The sequence below is a fragment of the Hippopotamus amphibius genome, chromosome 8, assembly GCF_030028045.1.
Source record: "Hippopotamus amphibius kiboko isolate mHipAmp2 chromosome 8, mHipAmp2.hap2, whole genome shotgun sequence".
Lineage (NCBI taxonomy): Eukaryota > Metazoa > Chordata > Mammalia > Artiodactyla > Hippopotamidae > Hippopotamus > Hippopotamus amphibius.
Genome location: NC_080193.1, coordinates 67,029,815 through 67,035,531, shown reverse-complemented (window position 1 = coordinate 67,035,531; position 5,717 = coordinate 67,029,815).

Below are 5,717 nucleotides of genomic sequence, written 5' to 3'. Positions count from 1 at the left end.
AGAAATTCTTGTTGTCCACATTCCTCTCCTTAGGAAATACATCAATGGTCACACATCACCTGTTGAGTATTCTATTTTATACTGAACCAAGAAAACAATACAAAACAAACAGGAATACTCTCAGTTCCACTCCAATTCCAGTTTTGTCTAATAGACTTCAAGTTAAATGACACAGATTCAATCTTGATTAATCATCCAAAACGAGTCTATGTCTTTGGCATTTTTATGTGGTTGAATTTTAAACTTTTGTCATTTTAATTTAACACTTTGATTAGAAAATGACTTCATTTTGCCTAGAGTATTTTAATGTCATGTTTGTGGGTCTATTCATATGAAAATTATTTTTCTCTGTACACTTTTGTTGATAAGAAAATAATATTTAATAGAAAGATTTGATAAAAAAAAATAGGTGTATGCAGTTGAAATTATACAACCAAAGTAAAAACGGAGAGAAAGCAAGTAAAACACATAAAATTTTTGTCAGTCTCTAAATTTTGAAGTAGGTATGCAGCTGCCACTAAAATATGAAAAAGTCATTGCTAATTTTATGGAACGTATTACTTGCAAGGTCAATCAAAAGTGTGTGGGAAATTTGGAACCACTTCTTTTGAAGGAGACGTACAGAAAATAGTCTTTTTTTTCCCCAAGTATTTTAAAGGGGATCATCATAGTAGCTTCAGAATATCACTATTTTTTGCAAATAAAAGTTCTATGTGTGTATATTTATATTCATATGTTTCCCCCAAATTTACTCATTGCAACAGCCAAGGCTGTCATTTTGGTTCAAGTATTATTTTTTTCAGTGATATCTTTGCCAGTTTTCCTCCTGAAAATTTTCCTTAAAAAAAAAAAAAAAAAAAAACCCACAACAACAGATGGATTTTGAGTAATTGAATTTCCTACTTAATGTCTAGAGTGACTTCTTATTATGGAATAGAATTATTCCAACATCAAGTATTTGGCAAAGTTTTTGTCCAACATGTTTAGGGAAACTTGCCCAATACTTGCAATCATAGTACTCTTTTAGATCTCTACTGAAATTCTTGGTTAACTTATCAAATAGAAGTGTGAACACGGCTTTGGTTTAGTATAAAAACAAACTCTTGTCAAGATTAATTCTAAAGAGCACTCCTGCTGAAGTAGTTTGTATTTGATCTCATACAGAGGTCCTTAATATGAGCCGTTGTTACAGAAGAGGCTGGCATTCCATGTAAAATTCAAGTGATCAATAATAATTATTGATATCATAAAGGAGAAGGAATCTATCTTACTGTTTAAAACCTTACCTTTCTGATTAGAAAGGGACTCCACCAACATTAAGAGGTGCTTATACATTGGGAAAAGATGAGATATGCAGCCAAACCACTGAGATCCAGATTCTGGCTTCCATTCTGTCATGTTCATATTCCATATTTTGGGACATACAATAACGTTTTGAGCATTTATTTCCTCATCAGTAAACCAAGAAGGTTACATTAGTCAGATTTTAAGGGAGCTCAATTATTTCCCAGAGGAAAAAAAGAGACAATATATTAGGAAAGATATAAAGGCATATCAAAGCCTTTCCTCTCATTAGTGTTGAGCACTTGAAGTACCCTCTCTTTGTTGGCTGTGTAAACCAGCAATCTAAAAGGTGCTTGATGACAAAAATGGCTGAAAGCCACATGTTTGTGGAGCCAAATATGCCCTTAGAAGAAACATTTGACTTTTTCAGTTAAGAGTAATGGATTAAGTTGAAAAGGAATATGCTAAACAAGAATTTTAAATATTAAGCATTGGCACAAGTTCAAAATATTTAAGAATTAGAGAGAAAGGCATTTCCTTTGCAATGTTCTCTAGAGCCATTTGTCTTTAAATATAATACTGTGCAATACTGAATAATATTTAGCTGATATTATAAGGAATTTTACTTTTGTAAAGGATCTTGTTTTACTTCTCTCCTTCCTTTTAGCAATCAAGCTTCTTGGAAGTGCTGCCTGTACTTGTTGTTGCCATTTCCTCATCTCCTACACCTTGTCCCCACCATTGGGTTTTTACCACCACCAAGCCTGCAGTCACAGTGTGAGATGACTTCTCTGCATCACGAACGCTCTCTCCTTGAAATGCTCCATCTCTTAGCTTCCATGGTCCCACCCTCTTCACCTCCGCAGATTTTTCTTCCACTTTTCTGGTCTGTCCTTTTCAGCCTCTTTTTTTTTTTTTTTAAGAAAAATAATATATTAATGTGTGCAGTGGACTTCACACTGGGGAAACCTAAACCAGAAATAACTCAAAATGGCACTCAGAATCTCATCTTTTAAAGCATCTTCAACAAAGGACAATAAAGTTATAGAGAAATGACAGGACAAAGGAGATCAGTTCTAGGTTTCCAAGGTAGGCCAACGATGGGACAGTAAATATATGGCAGGAAACTAATGGAATAAAGTTTTGCAGATTCCTCTGGTGCCAATTCTGGGCTGATAAGAATGTCTTCTTTCTTCCTGTCCAGGGAGGGTACTTTTCATATGGGAGTTTATCTTCATTTGGGGCCAAACTATTGCTACAGACATACGGTTTGGCTTGCCAGCCTGGAACCCCTCCTCTGTCCATCCTGTAAAAGTCTCTTCAGAAAATCTTCTCTCTTTATCACCGAGTATCGGGATAACTCCATCTACTTCCAAGGGCATGTGCTGATGATTCTCAATCCTACAGCTTTTAACGGATTCACCTCCTGAATTTGAGATCCTTCTCTCCAACAATCCTCTGGATATTTCCACTTGGATTTCCAGCAATACTCGAATTGCAACATCCCCACTATAGAATCCATCAACTTTCTCCCCGATCTGGGTCATCTTCCCATGAGCCAACCAGGAACTCGGGTTTGCTACTTAGGTTTCAGACCCACCACAGTCATTCTTCACCAAAGGAACTGATAATTCTACACATTTGCTATATACTTCTAAAAATCACTTACTCCTTTCTGTTGTCATGGCCATCATTGCCTCCATCACCTCTCACTTCGATTGCTGCAACTGTTTCCTAACGAACTGACCTACCACTGTTCTGTTCTCTCTATCCCAGTCATTGTGAAATGCTTAAAATACAAAAAAAAAATATTATTTTCTTTCCTGAAACTCTTCAGTGCCTTGCCATTGCTCTCAGAATAATGTCCGAATTCACTAACAAGTACAATAAGTTCCTGAATGATTCGCTTGGGAGCCTCCTCTCCAGCCTCATCACTCACCACGTTCCCCTCCCCTGTGCTTATGCTCACCATGCTGAATGTCTTTCACTTCCTGGACACTCCTGCTCCCTTTAGGCTCAGCACCTTTAACAGAATGGTTTCTCTTCCTAGAACTGCAATTTCATCCCCCAGCCCCTCATGTTTGGCTATTACAGAGGCTTCACGTCTCAAATCAGCAGCACTTCCTTGGGGAAGCCTTCCCGGATGTTCTACCTGCCATGCCTGGGTAAGGTGTCCTGTTATGTATCTGCACAGATTTTTATACTTTCCTTTTCTGCCAATGGTGCATACTCTCCACAAGGACAGGGACATTACAGATCTCATTTGCACTCGCCTTGCACACCCAGCAGGCGGCGGGATACACAGTAGGTGCTCAACAATATACGTTTTGTTTTTATCTCATTTTGTTTCATTTCAAATAAACCATGCTTTTGCATAAAAACCTGATGGAAGCTACACTGCTCACCAGGGGTCACTGACCCTAAACTGTAAGATCTGGTTTGTTGGAGACATGAAAACAGTCATTTGAAGGTTGGAACATACAGATATAGACATAACCGTTGACAGACAAGGGCCATTCAGCCTGGGCAAGGCCTAAACTGGGGCCACGTAGAACATGGCAAACTGTGACTTTATGTACTGAGGTTGTTGATGGTGGTAATGAGGGCCATAGTAAAATAAATGTCATCACAGCACCAAACCCCAGACACAAGCTATTATTTGAAACCGGGCAATCAACAACACTCAGAACACACGATTTTCCAAATGTAATACTCATAGCATGAGACCCATTACCCTAATCAAGCCACTAATATGCAGAGGCATTTAAAAAATCAAGTTTGTGGATTCCTTTAAGCACATACAGCTGCGGGTTCCCCTCTGTGCTCCTTGTTTCGATGGCCAGCAGCTAAGAGCAGAAATGAAAGGAAAGGAAATTCATAACTTCTAACCTTGCTTAAGGCAATTTTACTCTTTTTAAAAAGATTAGGTTGGCGGTGGGCAAGGATAACACAATCGATTAATGAATTTGGGTGACATTCTGTGGAATTCAGTGATGCTCTTCTTGTCCCCCATAAGGATGACTAATCATAATTAAGTTATAAGTTAAATTTGCCTTTGTGTACAGGCAGCCCTGACTCAAAACCAAATATAAATACGCCATATGAGGCTTTTTCCTGCGAAATCCAGCATCCTCTCTGAAAAATAAAACATAAATTTTTGCTATCCGTCACATTCATTTTTGCAATGGAGATCTGTAAACATCTTACAGCATGTTTACATGAGGATTTTGCCATTATGAATACCAGATGGAACACTGTCTTGCTATGTGAAAGAAAATATACAGGCAAGTCCGCTGTATCTGAAAACAAGGCAAGTCCATCCCAGAAGAGCATAATCTGATTCCTGAAGGATGCCTGCACAGGGAGTAGTCCAAATATTATACAACATTAGCAGATTAGCTCATCACAGATGAAACTCTTTTCATTTAATGTGTGCATCAAAATCTTGATGAGACGGATCTGAGCCATGTCACCTTGAAATCAGGGTCAAGTCCTTGCTTTACATTGCCTAAATTCTAGTACACAGATGCGTTAACAAAACTCATGGAATAGGCAATCCATTGCAATATGAGCTGAAGTGCTTCCAGGAATACTTTTTTCCTGGGAAATTAGTGTTAAGATACGCACACACAACCTTTCAGAGAAGCCATTTGGTGTGTATGTCTCCCTTCCTCCATAGCATCCTTATCCTGACACCATAACAGTATGAGTCAAAAATTAAAAATAAATGCAGCCCTAAAAACGCTTTAGAACTTGGCTCCCAATTTTTCATTTCTGCAACTTAGAATTGAGAATGGATGAGGTTTTGGGTTCTGAACTTCCAAAAGAGAATTAGCCAATTACTTGTTATTTTAAAGCACCAATAAAAAGTATATATAATAATGTATATCCTTATTAAAAAGCAACTTTCAATCTTGATTCTTATTTGGGGCATGTCTAAGGTCCTTTCTGTCCCTGCTCACATGCTGATCACCATAAGCCACAGAGGTTGCAGTGTTTGTGGGCTTTTGTTTCTTTATCTGATTGTTTCTAAGTACATTAGATGACCTGCCAATGCATTGTACATCTTTGGGTGTCACAGCTAGGGAAGGGAGGTCCTACCTACAGGTGTAGTCATTCCTGTTCCATCTCAAAACAACTTTTGTCTCTTTCTTATTCTAAAGCATCTCCATGTAAAGCTCTAAGGATCTCTGTCATTTTTCAATAGACCCCTGATTATATTCATAATTGAGTTAACATACAAGACTGAAAATTGATTTCTTAGAGATAGCATTCACTAAGATTTCTTGAAGATTGCAGTTTAATTCTCTTCCCCTATAATACTGCTACCATCTAACTTCAATTCATTATAATAACAAAAAAGTGCATCATATGTGTTCCGGGTAGAAAAGTCATCTCTCATAGTCCAAATGCTGGACCATGCCTTTGTATTT